Source organism: Hippoglossus stenolepis, chromosome 1 (genome assembly GCF_022539355.2).
Source record: "Hippoglossus stenolepis isolate QCI-W04-F060 chromosome 1, HSTE1.2, whole genome shotgun sequence".
Lineage (NCBI taxonomy): Eukaryota > Metazoa > Chordata > Actinopteri > Pleuronectiformes > Pleuronectidae > Hippoglossus > Hippoglossus stenolepis.
Genome location: NC_061483.1, coordinates 4,610,507 through 4,624,770, shown reverse-complemented (window position 1 = coordinate 4,624,770; position 14,264 = coordinate 4,610,507). Strand labels below are relative to the sequence as shown.

Below are 14,264 nucleotides of genomic sequence, written 5' to 3'. Positions count from 1 at the left end.
TTATCCTTTGTACAGATGGTATATCTCCTTCCTTTTATTGTTGCTATATATTAGAGACTTAATGATAAAAGGTATTTAAGGAACATTTACGATCAAAGAGCATGAGCCTTTGATACAGAACATCGAACATGTCTTTAATCTTTAACATTAAACGTGTCATTTTAAACAGTCCTTTTCTTTTAAATGTATTTTTGGGGCTTTTTATAACCTTTATTTATTTATTTGTATAGGACAGAGGCTTAGTTGTGAAAGGGGGACAGAGAGAGAGTGGGGGAGGACATGCATAAATGGCCGCGGGTCGGCTTTCCTCTTTGGGGCAGCAGCTCTACCAGTTAGGCTATACGCCGCCCCAAACAGTCCTCTTCTTCCGGGAACATTCCATTTATTCCTTGATTTCTTTATTTTTGCATGTTTACTTTCAACATATTTCATAGTCATATTTCATCACAAAATGCAAAAATCTAGATTAATAATCGTGGATTCCACCAGTCCCCTAAATGTATTATTATTCTCATCAAGATCCATGAATTATTCTCTGTGAAATCAGTGAAAATGTAAAAGAAATCTTTTGTCTCACATTGTTTAAGACAGTGAAATAAAACTGTGAATCCACAATTACTGCCGGTTGGAAAAGTCTAAAATTCCCTAATCTGAATTTAAAGTCTTAAATACGTTAAAATATCACATACAAAGTCTTAATTATGTTTAGCTATGTCTGAATTATTTTAATGTTCACAGATATATTTGCCAATATATTGGTATTGGATTTTTTACTCCCCACTATCAACATTGGCATCTGCACCACAAGTCCACATAGGACGGGCTCTCAGGTTTTAGTTTTTGCGGATAGGACGGAGCAGGTAAATGAGTCGGTTCGGGCCCAAACCTAAACCTAAATCCAACCCTAACCTTAAAACCAATTCTTAACCTTCAAACAGTCCTTTGAGTTTGTGAGGAACAGCCAAAATGTCCTCACAATGATGGTATCGGACCAAAATTTGTCCTCAAAACTATAGATAGACATGCACACGTTTATCATAATGATGAATCTGACCCGGGACAAACGAGATCACTTGAAGTTTCCACAGTGGAGGAGGCAGAGCGAGATTTGACGGAGCGACACGGCTTCGTCATATCTCTGTTTTTCAAATAATCAGTTTTCTCTCTGTTCTTTTGACAATAATTCATTGACAGAAAAACCCGTCAATGATATGAATTTCTTTAATTTATCATCTAGGGTAGCAGGGCTTCATCTGATTGGCCAAATATATTGACACGCAGAGTGTGAATGCGTGGCGCATCGAACACCATTTATCACATTTTTTGCCGCCATTAGCGATATGTCTATCGCCCATGTTGATATCGCGATGGTGATAGATTTTTTATCGTGCAGCCCAAACGAAAAAACATTATCCCTAACATTAACTATGACCATTTCATGGCTATAACATATAACCTTAACCTAACCACAATTCACATCTCACCACTAACCTTATCCAGGAGGTCAGAAATCATGTCTGGCCTCTTTTGGTCCCCATGAGGTCCACTGGTCCTGACAAGATTAGTGTTTATGCTGGAAAAGGTCTTGAATAGGAAACAAAAACCAATACACAAACAAGCACACGTACACACCATCTGCTGGGGGTTTTAAAGATAATATTTACTCCAGTGTTACTATATAGGACACATTTTTGAAAAATAATTAGAGACATGATAGAGTCACACAACTAGTTTTCTATTTTGAAATTATATAGAATGATTCTCGATCACTGTTATATTTGTAAACAACACACATACACATGTGATAGTCCCATGAACAAACAAATAAACACCTGAGACATTATTGGCTGTTATACTTTAAAAGTATGACATTTAGATTTTAGATTTTTCTCTTTATCTCTTCCAGTTTTATTGTCCCATATTACATTTAAGCTATTTTATTTGTACTGTCTATACTTTTCAATATATTTTTCAGTGTATATTATGTAAACATTATGTTACATTAAATATATTATGCAGAGACACTATTATTTATTGTTTTTTATTTTTAAATTGTATATTTTTAATCTACAAAGTGGACTATGCACAATTATCAAATAAATGTAGCCCTAGTTGGGTAAAAACAGCAGCATTTGCCTCAATTGTAGTTGATGTGAAGTTATGTGGAAATAATTAGGCAGAGTGTAAATCTGTACTTAAGTGTAGTTTTTGTAGAGGGAGCATCTAGTTAGGTCTAAAATGGTGGAGAACAGGGGCTCTCCGGCTCTGAAGGTCGATGATAATAAAGAAAGTAACAGCTCAAGTGGAAAATATAGTACGACTAAAAATATGAGTAAATATAGAAATATATAAAAATGGCAATATAGAGATGGGATCAGAGTTGTGTTCATGTGCAATTTGACCATTCTTTGGGCCCGAGGTGCTGTGGGCCGATCCTCTTAAAGGTTTTCATGACATGTGACATTAAAAACACAGGTTCGAAGTCGTTTGCAGCACTGGGACGCTCCTTCTTGGGCACAGGGACGATGCAGGATGTCTTCCAGATCTTGGGCAGCCTCAGCGAGAGGTTGTATAGATGCTCCACACACACCTTGAAGACCTTGGGGTCCATGTTGTCCGGACCTCTAGTCTTATTCATCCTGGTTTTGGTGAGCTGTCATCTCACCTGGCTGGTCTTGATTTTCGGGGTAGTTTGGGGCATCCATAATTATCACTTATCACAACTAGTCAGAGCTGAAACCTGATGCTGTTCCTAGTCTCTCTCTCTTATCTCTATTATTTGATGTTCTCAGTTACACGCTGCATCTACTGCACTTCTGTCCGTCCTGGGAGAGGGATCCCTCTCATGTGGCTCTCTCTGAGGTCTCTATGTTTTTTTGGGTATCGCACCTTGTTAAGCCCTGTGAGACAAATTGAGATTTTGAATATGGCCTGTCCAAATAAAATTTGATTGATTGATCTTGTCCAAATCCAGTTTGAAGACATTTTAAGTTTGCTTTTATTCTTCTTATGAATGCCCCACCACAAAGAAAAAACTAGTTTCAAGGTTCTTTGTTTCTTTTAGTGATACTTAATATTTACTATCCGTTTTCCTATAGGTATTTATGACTAAACTTTTGTGCCAAATTAATGCTTGCTACATCATCTAGGTGGTAATTACAAACAAGTTACACCAAAAAATATCATCAATAAATCCGACCACGTAATACAACAAGATCACATAAAGATCCAAAATGCACTGTGATAAAAATGTACAGACCATAGTCATAACAAACAGTCCCATCCTTTAATCAGTACAAAAGGTGCCACAGGGGCGTCAGATACAAGTGACAGACTGTTTACACAAGAACAGAAACAGGATTTTTACCCTTTCTATAGCACAGATGGATATGAACAGAAGAGCATGTTCAACCCTTAGGAACACGTTTGACTGGGTTCAAAATCTGATCTATGTACCTGTGTAAATCCAACAAAAAGCTAATGTCACAGCTTCTCCCAGTGAAAGAAAAAAAAAAAAGAGTACAGTTTGTAAGATTTATTTTGTGATGACTCTAATTGAAAATAATTAAACTGTTAGATAGTTCCCGATGATTTTAATAATAATAATACCCATAATAATAATAATAATACAAGATGAAGAACACCATATTAAATGACTTGTAATTGCTTCCATTTTTAGAGGAATTGCAACAGTACATTCTTTCACTCAGCTTCATCTGTAACAAGATGCAAAAAAATTCAGCATGTTCTTCCTCTTCTCTTGGATGTTATTATTTTCTTTACATGGCATACTTGCGGGTCCATTCTTTTGCCATTTCGTTGAATCTGAGGAGAGAAAAGAACGTGGTCACCTCACGACAGCACTGATGATATAAGCAGAAAAAAGAAGTCTCACCCGAGCCTGTGTGTACACTCACTTTTTGTTGTCGGTCTTGTACATTCGAGCTATGTCTGGAACTAAGGGATCGTCTGGGTTTGGATCCCGCAACAATGCACATATGGACAATAAAACTGAAATGAAGAGACACAAAATAACATTAAGATGAAGAATATTTATGCAAGGAAATGTCTTGTTCACACTACATGATTTTCAGCCCAATGTTTCCACTTGTCAACAAATTTTGGAACTCAACAAAAAAAACACTCAGATCAGGGACAAATCAGCGTTCGCTATCTGTGAACTCTTCAAAGATGCGATTTAAAGGCTTGCTGACAAATCCGCTTCCTCTGTCTTGATTTCTAGCAGATAAATATCAAGAAAAATTGGCAACAATTACAGCCAATCGGAGCTCAGGATGGGGTGAAGGTGGTATATAGAGGTAGTGGTTTGGTTTGAAATTTAGTAGTAGGCCTGGTTTAAGTATGAGCCACACAAAGTAAAACATTTAAGTGTATATTATCAAAGCAATTAGTAAATATTAAGCTATTTTCCTAATAAATAAATACAATTATTACAAAGTTAAATGTAGAGTTGAGAATAATTATCATTATTAGATTTTTCCATACAACTGTGATTTCCATGGACGCATTTTGAGAGGATCAGTCAAACTCAGTGTGTCTCTTCCTGATCAAATGTAGTTTGGAGACCAGACATACCAGTCAGGGTTTATCCTGTTGAAAGATGGTGTAGTGCAAGATCCCCTGTCACCCCCCGTCAGTCGTGTAATATGAACTCACAGTAACTGCCAGAACCGGAATCACATGACACCAATGGTGCAGTCGTGTAGTGTGAACATGGCTTATAAGATAAATCTTTGTTGTAAATGATACCTGTAAAAAAACCATATTTATTCAGATGGTACTAGTGTACTAATGTTCATTAGGTTCTGAGCCACAACAATTAGTTTCACATAAAATAATATATACTACATTAAGGATCAAAGTGACAGTTTTTAGCTTTTATCAATACAGGAAGAACTTTACAGAAGATATAAGGATTTAAACACAGTAAGTTTAAATAATGGATTCCAGAGGAAAGCCACCAAACACTTTTCTTGGCTTCCTGTGTTTTGGAACAGCAGTAGTTGCTGTTGATCCCAGCTACCTCCTATCATAGAGCCTGTACACAACAGGCTGTAGCTATTCATTATCAAGCTATAATTTCATCACACAGCTAGAATGAGTTGGACAGTCATGGAACATACAATTTGTAGGTTATAATCTCTTAGATAATTTACATCGTTACATTTCACAGTATGACCGGACAAAGCTTGGAGTAACCACAGCACTTCTTACAAGTGGTGGCTTGACTGGGTAGTCGGTGGGGAAGTTGATTGTGAGAAAGAAAACTCCTCCTTGGTATGGAGAATCAGCCTGGTGTAAAGACATGAGAACATTTCTGTCAGCAAAACATTTCCCACTAAATCAGGTTCAAACACAATGTTGACAGATCAGTAGTAATTAATTCAAATAAATCTGCATCAGAACCTGATAAAGACATAACTTTATTTACTTTTATATTGTTATTATAATATAATTTTTGTTGTTCAGACCATGTGTACCGTTAGTAAAAAAACATTTATGAAATCCCAGCAGTTAATGTGGTGGGATCTCCGTTGTCATTTTTCACTTTATATATAACTGGAAACCGTTATTGGTAACTGTTTGGTTAACTACTGTTAAAATATTTGAAAATAAATTAACGTGACACATTTCTTCTGCTATAAATTGTATCATTTACAGAAACCCGATTCTCCTGGTTTGTTCAAATTGACCTGTTGGATTGTTATTACTTGTTACTTTGCTGTAAAGTGTATTTTAGACCATGATATGTTTGTGTAGGGACAATGACTTCATTCTTCAACTTGACTGATCAATATGTGGCTTGTTACAAGTTTGAACCTGAATGTTTCTACTCCGTGGCAGGATAGCTGTGCTTCACAGGTTACTATGATCAATTCCAGTTAAAGTTTCATATTCGACTCTTCGCGTCATATAAACCATATTTTGGCCCTAAATATCCTTTAGGATATTTAGGCTTAAACAACAGTGTAAATGACTTTGTTTCGAGTCGAATATGTCTGGGCTTGCGGACACTTGGATGACACCACACAAGCAGTATAAAGGCATGTTGTGTGTTTTTTCTGTTGTTTTATTACGTCTCTTTGGCAGAAACACTGTTTACCCCTGAGACTCCTAAAGTGTTTTGTGGACTCAAACACTTCACCCAGCCCTCCATAGGCATAGTGGTGGGGAGATAATGAGTGAATTTCCATCTTTCGGTGAACTATCCATTTAACCTCATACAGCTGCTTTGGTGTGAACTGGACACAAGGTGAAAGTAAATCAACCTGACGGTGCAACTTCTGTAACAGTGTTGGAACCAACTTTCTGAACAATGTTTGATTTCCACTTCAGGAAAAAACAAGAAGTGTGCTCATCAGCTGAATGAGACAAACACTTCGATTACGTGGTTCTACAAGACCATTCAATGAAGTTAAAATCAATAACTGTTTACTTATTCTGTGCTTTAACTTCAGAAACATTAAGACATTGAATTATGTAAATTTAAATAATTACTGGAGGTAATGGAGTTTAGTGTAGGCTACTTAAAAGAATGGTAAACAATCTATGTCCATATAGGTAATAAATGCCGCACAAGATTCTATATGAGAGGACTGAAAGACTTAAATGATACTCACTGGACCCATAATGGTCGACTGCCAATGAAACACTGGCAATTAAGGGAGAAACAGAGAAACACAGAAGAATGTAAGCTGTACATGTCACAGACACAATGTTCATCACTCATAATGAATCCACTATAAACAATGACTGTTTATAAAGATGGACGAAGCGGCTCTACTTCTTCATGATGTACCAAAATAAAGTTGTTCTTTTCAACTACCAATTTTCTGTCTAGTGGAGCCACAGCCACCCACAATGCATGCATACATACAAAGCATGGGATAAAGCACACTGCTACAATGGCCTTATTTGCTGGTTTTATGCAAAGTGCGTTTCAGTGTCGCAATTGTGTGCTATTATCCAATATTGACCATCAAACAACCCATAGAACGTGGAGTAGGAAGGTTCCACTTTCAAGGGAGGAATGTTGCACTTTTTTTCTAGAACACAGGTATGCTATGTCAAATAATACAAAGGGGGTGGTGCGAGCCTGAGGGGGTTGTTTTACCAGGAATATAGAGTGTGTGTGTGTGTGTGTGTGTGTTTGTGTGTGTACTCACAGTCATCCCCAATTGGTCCAGCAGAGCACTGTGCTGGAGGGTCTCTTCCGAGGTCCTGCAGGTCCTGTTCAACACAGCAGAAATACTGCAGTTAGCTATTCTAATGAACAGGTTCTCCTCATTAGAATAAGGTAAAAAATCATTTTTTCTTTTCAATCAAATGACTATGGTTTTTCCCCCCTTGTTCTACCTGATGATGCCTGTGACTGTAGGTGTTGGTTTCTCTTAGTAAAGTCTTTGTTATTAGCATAGCCATAGTGACTAATGCTGATAATGTACACACTTTTTTGTTTCTATCCCATCACACAAGTCAGAAAACTCAAGACTCCACTGTATGTGTACCACATGATACATTCAAACAATAAAATAAATCAATTCAGGGACAGCAGGTGGTAAAGTGGTTGGCACTGTCATCTCCCAGTAAGAAAGTGCAGGGTTTGAGCCTGATGACAATAAATCTCTGTTTCTCAGTGTTTCTCCAACAGTTCAAAGACCCAGGGAAACTGGAAACTCCACATTTTCTGTAGCTGTGAGTGTGGAAAGTTGTGTGTCTGGTTATGCGAGGACTGTGATGGACAGTGACTTGTCCAGGATGTTTGAGAATGAATGATCTGAAGTGGCTCGACCACATTTCACTGCAGTGCTAAGACGACTCTGAGTTAAGATCTCAAATATCAGCATTGTCTCAGACATTAGGGCCACGGAGGATATTATCACACTGTTTACCACAGGCTGAGTAGCAATGAGGAATAAAATGATCTAAATGAGTAAATTGCGGGAAAAGCATTCAGGTAAATTTGCGTTCTCTTCTGTGAGTCTTAAGTTAAGTTGATGTGCATCTCTCTACTACCACTGTCTTGCTTGCCAGCCACTCCCAGGGGCCTGTTGAGCAAAGCAGCTTTAACTAACTCTGACAAGACCAACTGAAATCTGAGTTGATGAAGCCCGAGATGGGAAACTTCTGAGAACAACCGTGGTAACTCTGAGTGTGTTCACTCAGAGGCTGCAGTCTTTTTTTTTTACACAAGAATCTGTACTTCTACAGTAAAGAGTGTGTTTACGTTTGCCACCTCTGGTGTTATTGCATCATAATAGTATATTTCGCACATTCCTATGCTAATGCTGAGCTTCGTGCGGACTTGAGGTAAAGTGGAGAGAAGCCTGATGCTTCTGTGGTGTTGATCTAATATTGATATTCTATCCAGACAGTTCCGCTGTCAGCATTACCTGCATCTTAAACCCTAATGAACCCGAAAGGCGTGAAATACAGGAGGGTTGTTGTTTGTAGACAAGACAGAATATGCCACAGTGACATTTAAAACAGTGACAGCAGCCATGGAGCTTGTTTTGATGTGAGGACAGCGTCTCAATCTTTATGAATAAACCTTTACCATGAAAATAACTGCTGGGCTAGTCGGCTACCATTAGCTGAAAACATTAAAGCAGCTAGTCAAACTTACCTCCTGAATTCTCTTCAGCGCCATGTTGATGGTGTAGTTCTCTTCTCGGCTCACTTTCAGTTTTATCGCTGGAGAAGTCAAAGTCTGGAGTTTTCTCCCTGAGTACTTCAGTACTTATACAACCAGGGCTGTGTTTGTGTCTTATAAAACCCTCCTTGTTCCCGCCTTCTTCTGTTGACGGTTGCTAATTCGAAATGGATCATGGGAAACATAGTTCTGAATAATGCATTTGCATGTGACGTGGAATACCCCAAGAATGGACGTTCAGGAATCACATTGGATTGATAATATTTCCTATATATTTATTTTAAAGGTTCCTTTATATTCTGCTTATAAGTTGATTATGAGTAACACACGTAATAAGTTGTCATAACAACAAAATAACCAAACTAAAAAGTATAGTTGACTTCAAATCGACTCATTCTCTAAAATGACTGGATGATGAGAACTCAGTGTGCAGATTTACTGCTGCATCAAATATGTCTAAAATTACACCTATGTAAATCTACAGCCTTCATTAATAAATTTGCATCATTTGATGTTTGAAAGAGCTGAAATAGCGGAAATCTGGAAGAAAATAAAATGCTCATGTGCCATTTTGTTTGTTTTCCAAACTTACAAAATGGTTAAAATGATTAAATGTTAAAAAACCTTTTGAATGTCTTTTCAATTTTAAAATAAAAAAATTGAGTCAGATAAAGTCTTGAGATTGAGTATTATTACTGTAACTCCGCACTACAACCATTTTGTTTGCCTTTTGACACATGAGGAAAATCCCCCAGCTATAACTCAAACTTCAGTCCCTTCACTGTCAGGGACTTAATTACAGCGTTGTCATTACGAGCTCAAATGTACAAGGCAAGGTGCGTGTGTTTCTGGAAAATGAATAATTCACTCTTGACAGCAAACTGGTTGATCAGGCCATAGCTATGTGCTAACACCCGAAACTCTCTGTAACAACTGAGCAAACTTGCTTCCATTAAAATTACTTTGTCCAACTAGGAAATACTTTACAATAAATCTCTGTTTCTCAGTGTTTCTCCAACAGTTCAAAGAACCAGGGAAACTGGAAACTCCACATTTTCTGTAGCTGTGAGTGTGGAAAGTTGTGTGTCTGGTTATGCGAGGACTGTGATGGACAGTGACTTGTCCAGGATGTTTGAGAATGAATGATCTGAAGTGGCTCGACCACATTTCACTGCAGTGCTAAGACGACTCTGAGTTAAGATCTCAAATATCAGCATTGTCTCAGACATTAGGGCCACGGAGGATATTATCACACTGTTTACCACAGGCTGAGTAGCAATGAGGAATAAAATGATCTAAATGAGTAAATTGCGGGAACAGCATTCAGGTAAATTTGTGTTCTCTTCTGTGAGTCTTAAGTTAAGTTGATGTGCATCTCTCTACTACCACTGTCTTGCTTGCCAGCCACTCCCAGGGGCCTGTTGAGCAAAGCAGCTTTAACTAACTCTGACAAGACCAACTGAAATCTGAGTTGATGAAGCCCGAGATGGGAAACTTCTGAGAACAACCGTGGTAACTCTGAGTGTGTTCACACTCTGAGTCTTTTTTTTACACAAGAATCTGTACTTCTACAGTAAAGAGTGTGTACGTTTGCCACCTCTGGTGTTATTGCATCATAATAGTATATTTCGCACATTCCTATGCTAATGCTGAGCTTCGTGCGGACTTGAGGTAAAGTGGAGAGAAGCCTGACGCTTCTGTGGTGTTGATCTAATATTGATATTCTATCCAGACAGTTCCGCTGTCAGCATTACCTGCATCTTAAACCCTAATGAACCTGAAAGGCGTGAAATACAGGAGGGTTATTGTTTGTAGACAAGACAGAATACGCCACAGTGACATTTAAAACACGTTGAACAGCTCATTGGAGCTACGGTGGGAGGCCCTATTGTATTTCGAAGGACTTGTATTTCCCTTTTGGGGCTTTTTCAGGGCCTAGACATGCTGAAATCATGACCAAAGTTTGCAGGGAATTCAAAACCCCAAAAAGTTGTTGTATTCTGGAGTAATTTGAAATGGGTGTGGCAAAATGGCTCAACAGCGCCATCTAAGGAAATGCCCCTCAGTTAGCTTTCACCGATCTTCACAAAAATCGTAGCCCAGGTGTATCATGACCAGACAAACAAAAAAGGTCAGAGGTGCAATTGGAAAAAAGCAACAGGAAGCCCGCCATTTTGACTTTAGTGGCCATATTGGCCATTTTCCACATTTTTACTCTGATGAACTTGCCCTTGGGCTTTCATCAGATCAACTTCTACACAGAAATCATGACTTAAAGGCACAGCGCCACCTGCTGGCTAAAGGAAGTGACATGTTTTATACTTTGATGAACTGCTCCTGGCTGTTTTACAATATATAGCTCAAAAAAGCTCAGTCAAGTCAAGTCATTGGATCATGGTCAGAATTGTGACATTTCCTCAAACCGTGTAAACATTGAGGTGCGGCGAAGGTTCATCTTTCGCCAAAGGAGACGATGTTGTCAATAATTTTCTTATTGTGTTACATATAACTCATATATGACTCATCAAATCAAGTGTCTCTAAATTTAATCTTTAAAAAGTTACCAGATCATATCAGTACAGATGTTTTTTATGTTTATTTGCAATCTCCTCATTTTAATTCATTTTATCTCCTTGTCTTTCTGTTCGCTCAACTCAATCCCTTCTTCAAACCATCGGACTAAAACTAATTGAAAACTACATCTTTTTGACTTCATCATTTATCGACAGCTTATATTTCTGTAATTAACACTTAAAAGTTGTCATTTCATTTGTTTTCATCTCAGTTTTTCTTTTGAACGTGTTTCACGTTTCATCATCATTGTTCTTGTTTATCGAAAAACAACACAGCATTTCAATTAATGCCATCAAAACTGTCCTGCAGCAGAGCAATAACACTCTTCAAAGCAGAGAGCTTGTGTTATTCCTCTTCCTGTGTCTCATATAAATTATTTATTAAAGCCTAACACTGCTATTTATGAAATGTACAGCCTATTTTCCTATTTATCATTATCCATCCGATTGAATCGCACCATCTCGTGTGCTCCTCCACTGTGCGGCTCTCCGCCCGCTCCTCCAGTAATTACGCAGCACCGATGATGTGTAAATGAAAATCTGATGAACTTGGAACTTTGCAGCTGTCAATGCAGATGCTTCACGTGCACTAATGAGCCTGTGGAAGCGATGATGAAGGACTGTAGCGTTCCTGGACTCTTTCAACACTGTGGAATTAATAAAGCATTTCTAATGATAGAAACAAACAAGAGAAGAACTTTGCCATATTGAGAATAAAGTCGAGTTGCCTTTTATGAGTAAACTGTGGTGTGTGTGTGTGAGAGACTAATCACGCAGATAAATATCTGAGGTATCAAGGCCTCTTATTGCAAGATGCTGCTCTTCTGAAAGCTGTCACCGGTAGAACAGATGGATGAAGTAGGCTTGAGTAAGAACAATACACTGTGGTGGCTCTGTACGACCTTTAAAAACCAGGTGGTGTGATGATGCATGATATCAGATCTGTAAAAATTAAAAGAATTGGCGGAGAGAAATGTAGCGTGGGAAGACAAAAATATAACGTTTCTTTTAAATGAATTGTGTTAAAGAGAATCCAGATCTGAGTAAATCTGTTAGAATGCGACGCTGGAAGGAGGTGGGAGGCACGAGGACACCACAGGCACCAGATCTGAAAACACACATGCCGGGGAGGAATCGGTAAAGAAGAGCAAGAAACACTCAAATGAACAAAAGCTACATGCACGGCATGTTAGATGTGACTTTGCAGCATCAGCCTGGATCACATCTTTGCTGTTTTACAAAGGAATCCTGTCTTTACTTATCAATACTTTCACTTCAGAGAAATAAAACAACACAGATTCGACATCCATGCGGTTACTCTGTGAATCTGGACCATAGACAGAGCTCCACTTCCTCCCACTGCAGAAAAGATGAAGCCAAAAAGATCCAGGATCCGGGCGCTCGACCAATCAGGATCTTGACCGATGTTTCAGAACTATTTAAAGTGACAGATACTTCGACCCATGTCCCAAATGCTAACATGGACGTTGCAAAGTTTATGACCCATGCTGCAGCCAGCCACCAGGGGGCGATCAAGATGTTTTGTGGAGCTGACATGTGGTGCATCTTTATAGTCTATGGGTTGTACTGTGGGTGAGGTTGATTTGCTTTTAAAATGTTCTCAAAAGCTCGGATATCAGCCTCATGGTGCGACTGGAGCCTCCATCAGGGGACGACTAAAAGTCCATTATCTGGTTCCTGTGAATATCTGTAGCAAACTTTAAAGCAATATATATCATATTTTCCAAGATATTCCATTAAAACCTTACAGAGTTTTTGGTGATGCTTGAGGAAAAGTCATGGTATCACATCAAAGTGGTGAATAAAAGACGATGATCCATAAAGTCGTATTAGCTTGTGTTAAAAAAGCTATAATATTATCAATAATCACTTTATTCTCACCCATAGCAGAGGATTCATGAACCAAATCATTCGGCACTGGAAGCAAATCTCTTCTGTGTCTTTCTATGCAGATTTTATGAAAACATTATGAAGGTCTCTGTTCAGCCTGTAATGCATTAGCATGAATCACACTGTCATGTGTTTGCTGTGGACCCCAAGGCGAAAGGAGCGTCTGCTCGCCGAGGATGATCTACAGCTGCCTGATTCACTGCCGCTGCGTGTCCGCCCAGTCGCCTCCCAGAGCTGAGAGACGCCCGGGTCCTGGCGTCCGGCGTTCTCCTGAGCACGACTCATCTTTTTTAAAGAAAGCCTTGATATATCTCGTCTGAAAGGATTCCTCACTAATATAAACAGAGTCCGGGACACGAGAACATTTCAGATCGCAAACACATTCAGTTCAGATGCCTTTTTTACCGGCCGTGGAGATTGTACAATGTGTGGCAGCAAATTAATTTTGCTTTATAAAATGAATGGAGGCTTCGCAGCCGCAGGTGTTGGCTCGGGCTCATTTTCAGATGCAATTATTAGATTGGATCAGGAGGGCGACGTGAGTAATCATTTGTGGAAAATCTGTTTTCATGGGCGTTTGGTGGCACCCACTGTCTCAGCAGGCTGAAGCAGCAGAAATTCAAATGTTGACTAGTGTGTGTGAGGAGGAGACAGGCACAGTCAATCGGTGACTGATCCCCTGCAGCATGTTTTTCTGCCTCTAATGAGGTTGTCTTCGATGCAGGAAACTGTCAAAACTGTCTCAATTATTCTAGGATTTTTTTTTTAAAGCAAAATGGCAGGATCACGATATTTAAAAAAAAAAACGTGAAGTTGATATTGCACAAATCACAAACTGCTTGGTTTTGTGATTTGGAAATGAAACACTGAGGAGTATTGATGTAAGGCTGTAACAAGAGGTCATTACCACCAGTTGTTGGGTCCAGAAAATCCAGATGTAGCTGCTGGTACTGCTGCTTATGCAGTATAACATTTCATACCTGCCACACATAGACTGTAAATAAAGATGGATTCTAAATCTTCACTTTCCCCTGTTGTACAAAATGAAGCTAAAATATTTGATTACCAGCCAGAGTCTGCACAGTGTCCGACCAATCACGAGTCAG

General features: G+C 38.8%; 2 long non-coding RNA genes across 2 annotated transcripts; both read right to left on the bottom strand.

Annotated features, from left to right (window-relative positions):
- Nucleotides 1–3,576: 3,576 nt before the first annotated feature.
- Nucleotides 3,577–4,027, bottom strand: LOC118114125. Its single transcript, XR_007032726.1, has 2 exons — nt 3,918–4,027; nt 3,577–3,825 (listed from the first exon to the last, which is right to left on the bottom strand). It is a non-coding gene; the product is annotated as an uncharacterized LOC118114125 (long non-coding RNA).
- A 718-nt stretch (nt 4,028–4,745) lies between these two features.
- Nucleotides 4,746–13,214, bottom strand: LOC118114114. The gene is made up of 5 exons (XR_007032725.1): nt 13,150–13,214; nt 7,188–7,251; nt 6,642–6,673; nt 5,236–5,313; nt 4,746–4,770 (listed from the first exon to the last, which is right to left on the bottom strand). It is a non-coding gene; the product is annotated as an uncharacterized LOC118114114 (long non-coding RNA).
- Between the last annotated feature and the right edge of the window lie 1,050 nt (nt 13,215–14,264).